This window comes from Chiloscyllium plagiosum, unplaced genomic scaffold (assembly GCF_037043375.1).
Source record: "Chiloscyllium plagiosum isolate Xiang-an unplaced genomic scaffold, Cpla_swu_hap1 HiC_scaffold_42, whole genome shotgun sequence".
NCBI lineage: Eukaryota > Metazoa > Chordata > Chondrichthyes > Orectolobiformes > Hemiscylliidae > Chiloscyllium > Chiloscyllium plagiosum.
Genome location: NW_028270180.1, coordinates 94,389,470 through 94,407,369, shown reverse-complemented (window position 1 = coordinate 94,407,369; position 17,900 = coordinate 94,389,470). Strand labels below are relative to the sequence as shown.

Here is a 17,900-nt window from a genome sequence, read left to right as displayed (position 1 = left end):
AACGTTGTAGTGACGGAAGACATTTACAGTTATAAGGCGGCTTCCAGGTTCTGAAGGCTACACATATAGGAAGGAAATGGAGGATGCCAGGTTACTGGGTTAGAGAGCGTTACACAAATGGGGAAGATTGCACAAACTGAAAGAGGTTCCTGTGGTCAGGAGGGTTGAGGGGTGGGGGGGGAGTGGGAGGTTTAAATAGGTTAAGATCGAAGAATTGGAGAAGGATAAGGAGGTTAAAGGTGGATGTATGGATTGGGTGAGCTGACATTGAAAGTGAGTCTTATGGGAACTGTAGAGTCACAAAGATTGGGGGTTGTACTAAGATCGGGAAATCGTCAGGGATTCCAAGGGATTACCCAACAAGTGAAGATTAAAGGGGCTGCATAGATTGGGATGTTGTCAGGACTGGAAGAGGTTACACAGAAAGGGAGGGCTTTAAGGGCTGTAGATGCTTATGGAGATAATGGCAGGGCTGAAGCAGTTTGCAGTGACATGAAAACTTTTAGGACAGTACTAAGATACACAGGCTTACGTTAGTGCAATAATGGGAAGCTTAATAGGACTGGAGGAGCGAAGAAAGATACAGACAGCAGTGGTGGCTGCAGATGTTAACGGATAATAGAGAGAGTTCCAGGTTAGAGAGAGTGTGGGCCATTATGACAGCCATTGTACGAAGTGGAATAGCCTTGGAAAATGGCGAGTTTTCAACTATAGAAGGTGCTGAAGGAACTGGAAGTGGGAAAAAATGTAGGGATGGTTGTGGAAGCAGTTGGTGGTTAGAGATAGGGAGCATTGCAGAAACTGCAGGGGGTCATACAGATAGGGGATTTCTAAGAGCAGGGGAAAGTTACAGAAATCGACAAAGTACAGTGTCTGAAGAGGGTTCAGCAACCAGGAGGTTTCAAGGTGCAGGACAAAGTTACAAAGACTGGGACAGCTCTAGAGATTGGAGGAGCAAAGATAGGGAGGACTTTCAACCCTGTAGGATAGTATGTTACAGAGATGGGGAGAGTTTCACAACTAAAGGGAGTTAGAAAGATCAGGAGGATTTGAGGTTATTGCAGCAGCTTTAACTGTATAGTTTCTCCAGAGGTATGGAGGGTTGTGGAGACTTGAACAGATAACATAGAGAGGGAAGGTTTAAGAATAAGGAGGACTTTTCAGACAAACGGAAGGATGTAGGGATGGAACATGGTGAGTGTCACAGTGACAATTACAGCAGCTCATGAATATAACAAATATCTAGTGTAGTGATAAGGGGAGCACATTAAAGGTATAAAGATTTGTAATGTCTGAAGGAGATTATATGCACAGCAAGGGGATTAGGGACTACTAGAGTTTACAGAGACTGAATCTGGTTGAGAGGGGAAGAGTTTATTGGCATCATTAGGATTGTAGAGACTAAATTCCATGATAGGGACGGTAGAACTGGATGGTATCCACAGCCATGGAGAATGTTAACAGGTGGAGGAGGTTCCTAAGGTCAGGATTCCTTGGGAGATTTCACATATAGTGAGATTCTCAGGTAGGAGCCTGACATAGTTACAAAGACAGGGAGGTAGTTCAGGTCTGGAAGGGATTACACAGATCTGGACAGTTCAATGGACAGAATAATTTTTCACAGATAAGGAAGGGTTGAAGGAGCTGGCGAAATTTACCCAGATAGGGACGGATGGAGAGGTTAAAGGCAAATGCATTGACGTGGAGGGTGGTATTGGTAGGAGGAACTTGCAGGGATAGACACGACTGTCAGGGTTTACAGGAATGAAGGAATTTAGTATCTACTGGAGAAGTTTAGGGATTAGGGTGTTAGGGGTTAGAGAACCTGACAGAGACAGAGAGCATTGTGTGGACTAGAGGAAATTCCAAACAGAGGAAGAATTATCGGGACTGGAGGATATTACAGAGATCACAAATACAGCATGCGCCAGGATTAATGCCTGGGACCTCCTGTGCTGTCTCAGTGAGCACCGTTCAGCAGAGGGGAAAGCAAGACCCTCACAAGATGGTGGGATTGAAGCCTTGAATGTAACTGTTCCTTGCCCAGCATTGTATCTAATACCTATATCTGTCAGCCATGTTTCTATTATGCTGGTATATTCCAGTCCACAGAGCCAATCCATTCTCTGAGCTCATCTGCCTTACCAGTCAGGTCTCGTGCGTTGCCAGTCAGCCAACCTCCCCCCCACCCTCAACCAAGGAATGCTGATTTCCCTCTGGTTCAAGTCCAACCCGCGCCCCCCTTTGACAGGTCACCTCTACCACAGAAGAGATCCCAATGAACCAATAACTGCACCCGACATCTGCTTCTCAGCCACACATCCATCTGCCCTATCTTTCTGTGTCTATCCTCACTGGCACATGGCACAGGGAGTAATCTGGAGATCACTACCTTTGAGGTCCTGCTTTTCAACTTTTTACCTAACGCCCGATACTCATTGCACAGGACCCCATCACTTTGTCTACCTCTGTTATGTGGACCGATGTGCACAATGACCTCTGGCTGTTTGCCTCCCACTTCAGAATGTTCAGTAACCGCTCAGAGACATCCTTGACCCTGGTACCTGGGAGGCAGCACACAATCCTGGGGTCTCTTCTGCAGCCACACAGTCTCCTGTCTGTCCCGCTCACAACTGAGTCTCCGATAATGAGACAGGAAGTGGCAAACAGAGACTGGCTTGAACTATCTGCAGCTACGGCTATATGTGGAAAGTGGAATATGTTAAAGTGAAACAGTGAGAATCCATGGCCAGTGTGTTAATAAAGTGGGAATGACAAAGGCAGCAAGTCCAGTGAATACTAATCAAGTGATATTGTGAGTTTGATAAAGAACATACAGTGCAATAAAATCAGGTGAAGTCATTCACAAGTATAGAGAGGGCAAGGGGTCCTTAAAAAATAAGGGACAAGCAATGGCCATGAAATATCCTTGGTCGACAGTATTAAGGAAAAGCTAGCAGATATTTTGTGTCTATAGTCAGAGGAGTCCCAGCTAAAGACTGCATCCTGCTGGAAACCAAAGGTACAATCTGTTCATGGAGCCAAAGGAAGTAGGTGATGTCTTCAATGAATACTTCCCATCTGTGTTCACACAGGAGAAAGGATTGTAGCTTGGGATTTCTGTTGAGATGGTGAGGTTCGAGAATATGTTAAGATCAATAAGGAGGAGGTATTAAATGTTTTCACAGGCATAAAGGTGGAGAAATCCCCAGTGCCCAATGAGATGTATCCCAGGCTGTTATAGAAGGAAAGGGAGGAGATTGCTAGGGCCCTGGCGTATACTTTGCTGGCCACAGTTGAAGTGCCGAATGACTGGAGGATCGCTAATGTGGTTCCTTTGTTCAAGAAGGGCAGCAGGGATCGGCTAGGTAATTACAGATCAGATAGTCTGGCAGCATTGCGAGGGAAATTATTGGAAACAATTTTGAGGGACAGAATGAATCAATAATTGGAAAGGCAGGAAACAATTAGGGATAGTCAGCCCGGATTTGGTAAAAGAAGATTCTGTCTGATAAATTCAGCTGAGTTTTCTTTGAAATCACGAATAAAAATATTAATGATGGCTGTGCAGATGCTGCGGATTCTTTGGAGTTCACTATGGCCTTTGACAAGGTCCCACATTGAAGGCTGGTCCAACAGACCAATGGGATCCAAGGCAAGTTGGTAGATTGGATTCACAATTGGAGGAGTGTTGGTTTTGTGTTTGAAATTCTTTCATCAGTGGGTATACCACAGGGATCTGTGCAGGAGCCATTGCTGTTTGTATGGACATGAATACCTTGGATGTGAAAGCAGAAGGGGTCATTATCCAGTGTGCAGATGACATGAAAGGTGAGTGTGTTGCCCACACTGAAGAGGATGGTTTCAGGCTACTATCTGAAGGTTGGGGCTGGGACAGAATTTCAAGAGAGTCATTTAAATAGACAAGGCAGGCAAGAGCACAGCAGGCAATGAGAGAAAACTGATCAATTAAACAACTTTATTTCAACATAACAGGCCTAACAGGAAAGGCAAATGAACTTGGTGCATGGACGGGTACATGGGACTGAGACACCATAGATATTACAGAAATACAGCTGAGGGAGGGACAGGACTGACAGCTCTATGTTCCAAGGTACAGATTCTACAGGATGGAGAGAACAGGAGTGAGAGAGGAGGAGGATTGGAGTTTTTGATCAGTGAAGCATCACTGAAGCACTTAGAGAGGATATTCCTGGGGATCGCCCAGTGATGCTGTAATGGTAGAAATGAGAAATAAGAATTGATCATCACTTTGATATGACTGCACTACAGGCCCTCAATAGTCAGTGGGAAAATTGAGCAGCAAATATGTCGGGAGATCTCAGATATCTGTAAGAATGATAGCGTTGCAATGGTCGGGGATTTTAACTTTCCAAACTTAGACTAGGACTGCCAGAGTGTTCAGAGCTTGGATGGGAGGGATTTGTTAGGCATGTTCAACAAAACTGTCCCAGTCAGAATGTCAATGGTCGGACTGCAGGAAGGGGTACAACCTGACCTTCGCTTGGTGTTCGTGGGGAAACACATTGGCAAATTCACAACAATCGTATTAGTTTCAAAATAGCAATGGAAAAGAACATGGCTGGTTCACAAGTTATTGATCAAAACTGGCCCTGCCTGAATCCAGAAGGTACTAGTCAAGAGCATTTAACAATTGATTGTGGAGTCTATTTGCAAGTACAGCGACGTCAGGCAGATGGGAAGCTTTCAAACATGAGATAAAATGAGAGTTCAGGCCAGCACATTCCTGTTAGTGTGGAGGATAATGCTGATACAAGTAAGAAACACTGAATGATGTTGAGGTTGACATCAAGAGAAATGGAGCACATGTCACATATAGCCAGCTGGGTTAAAGGAATCGATTGAAGAACATTGCGGATGGAGGAATACATTTAAGTGGGAAATCAGGAGGGCCCAAAGGTAACCACAGAAAGCTCTAGCAGATCAAACTGAGGAAAATATAAGTATATTAACAACAGAAGATTAAATACGGACGGAATATGGTTCCTCAATGATCATTGGGGGCAACCAAGTGTGGAACCAGAGGAGATGGCTGAGATCCTAAACGAAAATTTCACGTTTCAACTTACTGTAAAGAAAGACTGGCAAAGTCAGGGAAATAAACAGTGATGTCTTCAAAAGAGTCCACATTACAGAACAGGAGGTACTGGAGGTTTTAAAATGCATAAGAGGTAGACAAATCCCTGGGAACTAATCAAGTACATCCCTGGATAATGTGGGAAGCTCAGGAAGAAATTGTGGGGTCCCAGAAAGAGTTTTTTCTATCACTGACAGCCACGGGTGATGAACTGGAAGCCTGGAGTGTGACTGATGTTGTGCCAATATTTAGGAAGGAGAAAGTGAGGTCTGCAGATGCTGGAGATCAGAGCTGAAAATGTGTTGCTGGAAAAGCGCAGCAGGTCAGGCAGCATCCAGGGAACAGGAGAATCGACGTTTCGGGCATAAGCCCTTCTTCAGGAACATTGCCTTGTAATTGTAATTCCTGAAGAAGGGCTTATGCCCGAAACGTCGATTCTCCTGTTCCCTGGATGCTGCCTGACCTGCTGCGCTTTTACAGCAACACATTTTCAGCAATATTTAGGAAAGTCTGCAGGGGAAAGCCAGGGACATAAACACCAATTAGCTTGATGTCAGTGGTGCGTAAGTTGTTGGGAGTGATTCTGCTGAACAGGAGTTACATGCATTTGCAAAGCAAGGATTAATTGGGGATAGTCAGCACAGCGTTGGAGTATTACATAGAATTCTGATCATCCTGATTTAGGAAGCATTATCTGAAATTGTAATTGGAGCAAAGATTGACGAAGATGTTACTGATGCTGGAGAGTTTGACAGAATCCGAGAATCTGGATAAGCTGGAAAGCAACATGAGGTAATGAGATAGCTTTGGCAGATAAGGTTAAGGAGAATGCAAAGAGTTTTCTATAGCATACAAGGACAAAAAAACAAATGGAGAGACAATAGGGCCACTCAAAGATCAGTGAGGCCATCCATATGTGGAACCACAGGAGATGGGCGCGACCCTAAATGAATACTTCATGTCAGAACGCACTGTGGACAAAGACTAAGAAACAAAGGGAAAAAAATAATGATGTCTTGAAAAGAGTTCCCATTACAGAAGAGGTAGCGCTGGAGGTCTTAGAACACAAAGGTAGAGAAAGCCCCAGGTCCTGAACAAGTGTATCCCAGAACATTGTGGCAAAGTAGTAGCAGGGACACGAGCAGAGATGTTTCTATCATTGTCCTTCGTATTCCATTGGGCGTAGGTGGCTGAGGGGTAATCGTATAAAGGTTTAGTAAACCATGAGGGATACAGGTAAGTTGATTAGCCAACATCTTTACCTCAGGGTAGTGGAGTCCATAACTAGATGGGATTGAAGTGCATAAGGAGGATGTGTTAGCAATTCTGCAAACTGTAAAGATAGCTAAGTCCCCTGGGCTGGATAGGATTTATCCTCATATTCTCTGCGAAGCCAGGAAGGAGATTGCTAAGTCATTGGCTTTGATCTTTATGTTGTCATTGTCGACAGGAATAGTGCCAAAAGGCTGGAGGATAGCAAATGTCCCCTTGTCCAAGAAGGGAAGCAGAGAAAACCCTGGTAACTATACGAGCTGTAAGCCTTACTTTGATTCTGGGTGAAGTGTTGGAAAGGCTTATAAGAGATAGGATTTATAACCATCTGGAGATGAATAAGTTGATGAGGGATAGTCAACACGGTTTTTTGAAGGGTAGGTCGAGCATCGCAAACCGCTGAGACCTTTGAGAAGGTGACCAATGAGGTGGATCAGGGTAAAGCAGTTGATGTAGTGTTTATGATTACAGTAAGGCTTGTTTGTTAAGTTTGTTAAGGCTCCCCATGGTAAGTTATTGCAGACAATACAGAGGCATGGGATTGTGGGTAATTTCACAGTTGGGATCAGAAATTGGCTCAATGAAAGAAGACAGAGAGTAGTGGTTGATGGGAAATATACATCCTGGAATTCAGTTACGAGTGGGGTAACGCCACGATGTGTTTTGGATCCACTGTTGCTTGTCATTGAAGGATGAGTGAAGTTGCGGATTGCACGAAGGTTGGTAGAGTTGTGCATAGTGATGCAGGATGTTGTAGGTAACAGAGAGGCAGAGATAAACTGCAGAGCTAAACTGAGAGTTCGCAAATGGAGTTTAATATGGAAAAGTGTGAGGTGATTCACTTTGGAAGGAGTAACAAGAACACAAGTACTGGGCTAATGGTAAGATTCTTGGTAGTGTCGGTGAACAGAAAGATCTCTGTGTCTATGTACATTGATCCCTGAAAATTGTCACTCAGGTTGATAAGTTTGTTCAGAAGGCATTCGGTGTGTTAGCTTTTATTGGTAAATGGATTGAGTTTCGGACAATGAGATCATGTTGCAGCTGTACAAAACTAGTGGGTGGCCACACCTGGGATATTGGTTACAGTTCAGGTCACTACATTACAGCAAGGATGTGTAAGCTTTGGAAAGGGTTCAGAGGAGATTTACTAGGATGTCACTTGGTCTGGATGGAAGGACTTACAAGGAAAGGCTGAGGGACTTGAAGCTGTTTTCGTTCGAGAGAAAACATTTGAGGCGAATTAATTGAGGCATATAGGATAAGCACAGGGTGAGATGGGTTGAGAGGCTTCTCCCTCGGAAGGCAATTCCTTGCAAGAGGGGAGATAGCTTTACATTGAGGGGAGATAGGTGTAGGACAGATGTCCGAGGTAGCTTCTTAACTCAGAGAGTAGTAGGGGGCGTGGAACGCACTGTCTGCAACAGTAGTACACTCACGAACTTTAAGGGTATTTAAATGGTCGTTGTATAGGCATATGGACGATAATGGAATGGTGTTGGTTAGATGGGCTTCAGATTGGTTCCAGAAGTTGGCACAACATTGAGGGCCGAAGGGCCTATAGTGCGCTGTCATGTTCTATGGCCTAGAGGGCATAAATATGAGGCGAGAGAGGAAAGACTTTAAAGGAATTGGAGAACATTTTTAACACAGAGAATGGTGCAGGTGTGGAATGAGCTTCCAGGGGAAGTGGTAGAAAGAAGTAGAATAACAACATGTAAAAGACATTTGGCTAGGTACATGGAGAGTAGAAGGTTTGAAGGGATATGGGTCAAATGTAGAGAAACGCGTCTCATTCAGGGACTCTTGTTAGCATGGAGTGGTTGGATCGAAAGAACTGTTTCCATGCTGCATGCCTCTGTCTCCAGTTATTGGAGGAGGAGACTACTGAGATAAAGCATGTTGTAGACACTGAAGCAAGTTACAGAGATAGGGATGGTAGGCTGGAATGCAGTATGTTTCAAATATGTGGCGAGAATATCGGGAAGGGAGGAGGTTAAAGAGATAGGAAATGTTATAGGAATTAAAAATTATTAAAGACACTGGGCCACAAGACATGGCACAGATACAGTGTTTCAGAGTAGTGAGTCTTAGTACAACAGAACTTACAGTAGGGGAGGTGATTGAGCCTGGGGTGTGTCTGTACTGTGCTACCCCTCCAGCACTGTATCAATGTCATGCCTTGTTCACAGATGTTTGGAGCCCTCTCATAGTTCTTTGCTCTGTGCACTGTGAGCGATATTACCTCACTACAGGATTTATTAAAGGCTCTAGATCTCTTTTGCCTTTGTCTGTCTCTGACTGACTAACTGTGTTCAATGTGGTGATGGACGATCCACCCCGCAGCTGGCAAGACTATTGAGTCAGGATCTTCCTGAATACATTCAGGAGACAGAGGAATAGACACAATGGGGAATTAGACTGATGTAGTGAGGGTTACACAGGGAGAATGGCATTGGGCCCCACAGAGATCTGGAAAATGGAGCGATATTAAGTAAGAGCACCAGATTGCTGGAAGATGTCAGGATCACACAATTGTGTCGGAAGAATGGGTTTAGCTTCATGATGCACTGGTATCAGTGCTCAGGGATGAGCACCCAGTGAGCAGGTGAAGTGATGGCCTAGTGGTATTATTGCTACAGAATGTATCCAAAACCTCAGCTAATGTTCAGGGGAGGCAGGTTTGAATCCCACCATCTGAAATTGTGACATTTGAAATTAATAGTTTTTAAAATAATAATAATCCATCAATAAGTATGAGCCCATTGCTGTTGGACAAAAAACCCAAACACTTGTCCTTTCGAGAAGGACATCTCCACATCCCCACAGCAAAGTGTTTACCTCTCAATGACCCTCTGAAATGGCCGAGCAAGTTACTCAGTTCAAGGGCAGCTAGGGCTGGGCAAGAAATGCTGGTCAGCCAGGGACACCAACATCCCATAACTGATTTAATAAATAATCCATTAGGATGGTCTCACGGGAATATGGTGGGAGCAGTGTACTGGCCAATCATGTCGGTAGGTTTATGGACATGGCTTTCAACTGACAGAGCGGATGCAGGGACAGGGTACAGGTGAAAGGAGCTTTCCAAATCCAAAGAGAAAAGGTGAAGCATCAGAACAGCATGGGAATGTGACTGAAGACAAGCAGAAAGGAACAGGATGGGACAAAGTTTAACTAAAACTGTACATCAGTGAATAGATTTGTGACAGAAAATTGTAGGAAAGAGTAAGTTATGTTTTTTTTTAATGGATAATGTCACTGTAATAAGGGAGATGGATTTAAGACTCAGAGATAAAAGAGATTTAGACACCAGAGAGACATGCTTCCAGGGCGAACAAAAGTATTCAATGGATCACAACCTTGTGGAAACTCAGGCAAAATGGGTTACACTAACAATAATGGATAACAAAAAATTACAGAGAAAGCATTTGACCTCAGATCATGAAGTAGAGTCTGCCTGAATGTAAATTCTGGCTACTACTTGCCAAGGACTCAAGCAGCAGAACAGTTTTAGCCACCGAACAGCATTCCATTGTTCATCTCTGCATTAAACAGGAGCTCATTGGAATTTTTGATAAAGGCATAATGATAATTCAGCGAAACTTCAAAATTCGTATAATCTGGGACAATCACCCTGACAAGAGTGATATTGCAAGAGGAGTTCGGATAATTTTTTTCAGTATTTCTTTGAATAAATCATTGTACAACTGGGTCGGGATGTAACTATCTCAGACCCACCGTTGCGCGATGAAATTTAGTGAATGCTTAATTTCACCTGGAGAGATCCTCCGGCAAATTGTGTTAAAGTGCAGTTTTAAGGAATATAACATCTTAAAGTGAATCACAGAAAGGACAAGCTGCATCTAAAAACAAAAATAGCCAATTACTTGAGTTTGAGAGGATAACTGACCAAGAGAAACAGGCTAAACAGTCTGAAATATGTGCTCTTTTAATGAAATGGAAAACATTTGAATGAACAGTGTAAAACACTGGACAAAAGGACATTCCATTGAAACAGACAAAACCTCAGCAAGAAATCCCCACTGGTCCCTCACTCAGGACAAAATGGATTACATTAGATTAAGAGGCTGAGAAGGTCACCAAAAATACTTAAAATCCTGAACTGACAGAGTGTTTTAGGAGTAAGTATTAAAGGGATTGCAAAGGGTCTGCTAGCAGGAGGAGGGCAGTGGGAAGGGGAATCATTGTCACGGTTTATTGGCACAATAGGAACAGAGAGAGGTGAAGATGCTGGAGGTGGTGATAATGTTACAGAGAGTGGTCAGGGCCTAAACAAATCCAGCACGGATCGCTGCAGCTGGAGGGGTTTGCAGAGGTAGGGATGGACATAAGCATTTTATTTATTCATTCATGGAATGTGGGTGTCACTGCCTGGACCAGCATACGTTGCCCCACTGGTAATTATCCAGAGGGTGGCTCAGAGTCAGACATACTGCTGTGGGTCTGGAGTCACATGTTAGCCAGACCAGGTTAGAATGTCACATGTCCTTCCCTAAAGGATGTAAGTGAACCAGATGAGTTCTTCCTACTGATCAACAATGCTTTTATGGAGGCTGCACCAATGTCCTGTACAGCCACAACATGACATCCCAACTCCTACTCTCAATGCTCTACCCAATGAAGGTAACCATCCCAAACGTCAGCTTCACCGGCCTGTCTACCTGTGACACCACTTTCAAAAAAATATGTACCTGTATCCCTGGGTCTCTGACTGACAACACTTCCCAGGGTCCAAACATTAACTGAACAAGTCCCACCCTGGTTTGTTTCACCAAAATGGAACAATTCACATTTATCTAATTAAACTCCATCTGCTATTCTTTATCCCTCTATCCCAGCAGTACCGTTCATCCTGTTGTATCACAGATAACCTCCTTCACTGTCCACTTTACCACCAATGTCAGTGTCACCCAAAAAAAGCTTGCTTACCACAAAACCAATACTCCCATCCAAACCATTGATCCAAATGTCAAAAAACAGTGGACCCACTACACCGCTGGTCACATGCATCCAGTCAGAAAAACAACATGTCTCCCATCACCCTCTGTCTCCTACCATCAAGCCAATTTTATATCCAGTTGACTAGCTCCTCCTGAATGTCATAACCTTTTACATTGATCTGAACTTATTACCCAGTTTACCACATGGAAAGTAGAACTCATAACTGTACAGCACAAGACCCTTCGGCCATGATGCCATGCCAATCTTTTATCCGAATGTAAGATCAAACTCACCTACATATCCTTCATTTTACTGCCATTCATGTGCCTATCCAGAAGTATATTACATGTTCCAAATGCAGCTAATTTTACTGCCACTGCTGGCAGTGACTTCCACTCACCCACCACTCTAAATGTAACAAACCTACCTCTGAAATTTCCCCTTAACCACTGGCTAATCACCTTAACATTCGACCCCTTTGTAATAGCTAGTTATGTCAAGGTAAAAACTGTCTCTCAATCTTCACTCTCTCTGTGCCTCTCATCATCTTGTTCACCTCTACGAAGTCACCCCTCACCCTTCTTCACTCCAATGAGAAAAGCCTTAACTCCCTCAACCTCTCTTCATAAGACATGCCCTCCAGTACAGGCAGCATCCTGGTAAATCTCCTCTTTACCCTCTCTAAAGCTTCCACATCCTTGCTGTAATGAGGGGCCCAGAAATGAACACAATATTCCAAGAGTGGTCTAACAAGAGCTCTATAGAGCTGCAGCATAACCTCACAGCTTTAAAACTCAATCCCCAAACTAATGAAACCCCACACAGTATATTTCTTCTTAACAAGGCTCTCAGCTTGGGTGGCAACGTTGAGGGATCGAGGGACTTGGAACGCAAGATCCCTCTGTTCCTCCACACTGCCAAGGATCCTACCTTTCACCCTGCATTCTGCATTCAAATTCAACCTTCCAAAATGAATGACTTCACACTTTTCCAGATTGAACTCAATCTGCTACTTCTCAGTCCAGCTCTACATCCTGTCATTGTCTGTTGCAACCTATAACAGCCCTCCACACTATCAACCACTCCACCAACCCTCGTTTCATTGGCAAACTTTCTAACCCACTCTTCCACTCACACATCCAAGTCATTCCTAAACACACAAAGAGATACGGCCCTGTAACCTCTCCCAGCAGAAAACCACTAGTCACTGAGCTCCAGGATGAATGTTTTCCATCTATCATCACCCTCTGTCTTCTGTGGGCGAGTAATCCTGTATCCAGACAGACAGGTTCCCCTGTATCCCATGCCTCCGTACTTTCTGAATGAGCCATAAAAGTGTTTTGTCACATTCTCAATAGGTTCAATAAGATTTGTGAGGCATGACCTGCCCCTTACAAAACCATACTATCTCTAATCAAACTAGGGTTTTCTAAGGAGTCATAAATCCGCTCTCTCAGAGTCCTCTCCAATAATCTGGACACCACGGACTGAAGACTGACAGGTCTGTAATTCCCAGGATTATCGCTATTCCCTTTACTGAACAAGGGAATAACATTTGCCAACCTCGAATCATCTCGTACGACTCCAGTAGACAGTGAAGATGCAAAGATAATCGCTAAGTATGCAGCAATCTCGCCGCTCGCTTCCTGTAGTAACTTTGGGTTCATCCAGTCTGGTTCAGTGACTTATCTATCCTTGTCTTTTACAAAATTCTCAGCACATCCTCCTTCTTAACATCCACCTGTTCACATATATCAGCCTGTTTCACGCTGTCCTCACAAATAACAAGGTCCCTCTCAGCAGTGAATACTGAGGCATAGTATTCATTAAGGGCCTCCCCTACCTCCTGTGACTCCAGACACAAGTTCCCTCCACTATCCCTACCCTCACTCTTGCCATCCTCGTCTTCCTCCCATAATTGGAGAATGCCTTACCGTTTTCCTTAATCCTTCCCAACAAAGCTTTTTCATGCCCCCTTCTAGTTGTCCTAAGTCCATTCGTCATTCCTTCCTGGTATCTCCAGGGATTCACTACAGTGTGGAAACGGGCCATTTGGCCGAACACCTCCATATTAACCCTCCAGACAGTACAGCACCCAGAACCATTCCACCAACCTAATTCTCTCCATTTGCCCTGACTAATGCGCCGAACCTACACATCCGTGGACTCTATGGGTAATGTAGTATGGCTGTGTCACCTAACATGTACATTCTTGGGCTGTGGGGGAGGGGGGGGGGGGGAATAGAGCACGTGGAGGAAACCCACGCAGACACAGGGAGAATGTGCAAACTCCACACAGACTGTCGCCTGAGGCTGGAATCGAAATAGAGTCCGTGGTGCTATGAGCTCACGGTGCTAACCACTGAGCCATCGTGCTGCTCCATGTTACCCTCTAGAAACCTGTCTGATTCTTGCATCCTCAACCTTAAATAAGCTTCCTTCTTCCTCCTGGCTAGATGTTCTACATCCCTTTGAACCTTGTTAAATGCTTCGCTAAAGTCCACGTGGACAATGTTCACTGCTCTACCTTCATCTCTCTCTTGGTCACCTCCTCGAAGAGTCAATCCGGTTTGTGGAAGACGGTTTCCCACTCACAACGTTATGCTGACCGTCTTGTATCAGCCCTTGCCTTTGTAAATATACGTAGCTCCTTTCTTTCAGAATCTCCTCCAACAACTTCCCCATCACTGGGCTCACTGGGCTGTAATTTCCTGGCTTTTCCCTGCAGCCAGGAAATTAAGTGATGGAACAGCATTAGCCACCCTCCAGTCTCCCAACACCTCACTGTGTCTGTTGATAATATAAATATCTCTGTTAGGGACACTGCGATCTCTTCCCTAGCTTCCCACAACATTCTAGGATTGACCTAATGAGCTACTGAGGATTGATCTACCTTTATTTGTTTTAAGATTCCAGCACTTTCTCTTCTCTGTTGAGTATTCTTTCCAAGACATCACTATTTATTTCCCCAAGTTCCCGAGCTTACATGTCTTTCGCCACAGTAAATTCTGACAAGGTTATTTTGTCTAATATCTCACCCATCTCCTCTGGTTCCACACATAGGCGACCTCATTAATATTCAACAGGTCCTATTCTCTACAAAGATACTGTTTAGCTTATTGAAACTTGCATAATAGGCTTCTGATAATTCAAATACACCATATCCCCCGTACCACTACACCCCTCCTGCACCCTTACAATTCTGCCATTTATGTTCACACCAACAAATAAATCCAATAGGCTCAAAAACAAATTCTCTTTTAGAAAATGTATTTTCATGTGCCCAGTTATTGTATATTGACATATCATTTCTAACAATTTCAGTATACTTCTGATTTACTGTCAGGCTAACAATATTTGGTTTCAGACTGACATCAGAAAAGGCTGAGGGAGTTCTTGTTTATCAATCTGAAAAAGGTAGCTTACAGGGTCAGCAGGTAATAGAGAAGGCAAATCAAATGCTGACATTTATTATAGAGGGAATGGAGTCTAGAAACATGGAGGTCTGACTAAAACTGTGCAAGGTACAAGTCAGACCACACCTCGAATATTATGAACAGTGTGAGTGCCCGAAGGAAAGGCATTGGAGGTAGGTCAGAGAAGGTTCACTCGGTTGATCTGGGAATGGAGGGATTTTCTAATGAGAAGAGGTGGAGTAGGTTGAGGTTGAACCCTTGAAGTTTAGATAATGAGAGAGAAATAGAATGAAACATCCAAGATTCTGAGGGGGCCTGATCGGGCAGATGCTGGGAAGTTAGAAAATAGAACAGTACAGCATAGCAACAGGCCCTTCGGCCCACCATGTCTGTGCTGTCCAAGACGTTATTCTCAACTCATACCATCTGCCGGCACATGGTCCATATCCCTCTATTCTCTACCTGTCACGTTTCTGTCTAAATGCCACTTCAAAACTTTACTCACATTTCTGCTTCAACAACATCCCTCGGTAACCTCCACTCTCTATGTAAAAAAACCTTGCCTCACACATCTCGTTTAAACTTTCTCTTTCTCACCTTAAACATATGCGCTCTAGTACTTGAAGCTTACACATTGGAAACGAGATTCCGACTATCCACATTATCTGTCCCTGTCCTAAAGGTATATTCCTGTACCTGGTCGCCTGTCAGCCTCTGATACTCTCGCAAAACAATCCAACTTCGTTTAGTTTCCTCTTACACCTAACACACCCTTAACAAGTCTAACACAGGCAACGTGCTGATAAACCCATTTTGCACCCTCTCCAAAGCTCCACATCCTCCCTATTGTGTGGAGATGAGAACTGCACCCAGTACTCCAAATGTGGCCAAACAGAAGTTTTATAGAATCACAGCATCATATGCAAACCACTAAAGCCAACGTTGTGACCGATGAAGGCCGTACCGTCCACGAACGGTGGCACAGTGGTTAGCACTGTTGCTTCATAGCGCCAGACCCGAGTTCAATTCCTGCTTCAGGCGACGGACTGTGTGGAGTTTACACTTTCTCCCCGTGTCTGTGAGGGTTTCCTCCGGGTGCTTTCTATTGCCATTTTCAGGAAGTTACTGATTTGCACCAAGATCCTTCTGTATATCAATGTCCCTCAGTATCCTAACTTTCTTCTGGACTTTGACATCATTACAGTTACTGTACTGCCCTTGCTGCCAGTACATTCAGTGCCCTGACTGTAACCATATTGACATTACCATCACTGTCTGGTGCCTATAAAATAATTCCTGCTAATGGTTGCTGCTGATTGCTTATTCTCAGGTCCACCCAAATAGACTCCAAATTTTGATCTTCAGATCCACATGATTGTCTCATTAATACATTAACTTCATCCTTTCTTCACAACATGTTGGCTTTTTGCCCCGTCTGTCTCTTGGGATTAGATTGGGTTGGGATATCTGGACAGCATGGATGGGTTGGACCAATGTGTCTGTTTCGATGCTGTACATCTCTATGACTGTATGACTCTTCAACAACCCCTTCAATATTCCCTTCCCAGCGATGTTCATTCTGCAGCTACATCCCTGTAATGACAGTTCCATCATATCTGTTCACTGTCATTCCATCTGCCTTATGGCGAATGCAGGGAGTCATTCCTCAGTAGTGGGTGTTTGAACAGATGGGAAGAGGTTACAGCGATAGGGAGGCTTACAGGGGCTCAAGGATGTTAGAATTAAACAGATTTACAGCTGGACAAGAATGTCAGTGGGCCAAAGATGTTTGGGAATTGGAGGAATTTACAATGATAGAGGGAGCTGGGGTAGGGATGAATGTAGGGAGAGGCAGGCAGATTGAGAGGCACAGACAGGGGATGTTTCAGGGAGAAGAGTACAGTATATACTAACAGAGATATGGAAGGTTGTCGTGACTGAAGACGTTTACAGATATAAGAAGGCTTCAAGATTCTGGAGGCTACATAGACAGGAAGGCAATGGAGAATGCCAGGTAACTGGGTTGGAGACAGTTATACAGATAGGGAGGGTTGCACAAACTGAAAGAGGGTCCTGTGCTCGGGAGGGGTTTGGAGTTGGGAACTAGGGTGAAATTTTAAAAGATTAACATCGAAGAATTGGAGAACGATAAGGAGATTACAAATTTGTCCATAGCTAAGGAAGGGTTGTAGGAGCTGGAGACGATTACATAGGTAGGGACCGATGGAGAGGTTAAAGACAAATACGTTGACTGGGAGGTTGGAATTGGTAGGAGGAGCTTACAGGGATAAACAGGACAGTCGGGGTTTACAGGGATGAAGGAATTTAGGATCTACTGGAGAAGTTTAGGAATTAGGTTGTTAGGGATTTTAGAACCTGATAAACATAGAGACAGAGAGAATAGTATGGATGAGAGGAGATTCCAAACAGAGGAAGGATTATTGGGACTGGAGGATATTACAGAGATCACGAATACAGCATGGGCTAGGATTGATGCCTGCGATCCCCTGTACTGTCTCAGGGAGGACCAGCACAGCAGATGTGAAAGCAGGACCCTCACAAGATGGTGAGAATGAAGCCTAGAATATTGCTCCTCCTTGCCCAGCACTATACCTGTGTCCTGTCTTCCAGGTCTGAATACAGAAGGCCACTAACTCCTCCCTGTGCTGTTTACTATGAGTGATCTTACCAGCTGCAGGATTTACTGAAGGCTCCAGATCTCCCTCTCCATCTCTCTCTGGCTGACGAGGCGTCTTCAATGAGGTGATGGATGAGACAGGAGTCCGGAATATCCTGATTAACTGCATGAGACAGAGAAATAGACAGAATGGGAAATTAGATTGATGCAATGAGGATAACTCGTGCAGAGTGGCACAGAGTTCAGCAGAGATCTGGAAAATCCTAGTCTCCATCCCTGGCCTGTGCTGTTGAGGCTCTCTGGTTTGGAGAATTCTGTTGATTCAGGATCTCAGACCAGCAGTAAGAGGGAGAAACACTGACAGAGGCAGCAAATTGACCTACACATCGAGGGATACTACATGGAGAGATACTGGGTGCTACCACCAGAGTGCAGGAAGATATCAGGATCACACAATCGTGTCAGAAGACGTGGTTCTGATGCAGTGGGA

General features: G+C 44.2%; 1 long non-coding RNA gene across 1 annotated transcript in view; it reads right to left on the bottom strand.

Moving 5' to 3' along the window:
• The window catches only part of LOC148138008 (uncharacterized), a 70,211-nt gene extending 52,715 nt beyond the window's left edge, over positions 1–17,496 (bottom strand). Inside the window, exon 1 of the long non-coding RNA XR_015754155.1 lies at positions 17,462–17,496. This is a non-coding gene — a long non-coding RNA (uncharacterized LOC148138008). The remainder of the gene's footprint in view (positions 1–17,461) is intronic.
• Between the last annotated feature and the right edge of the window lie 404 nt (positions 17,497–17,900).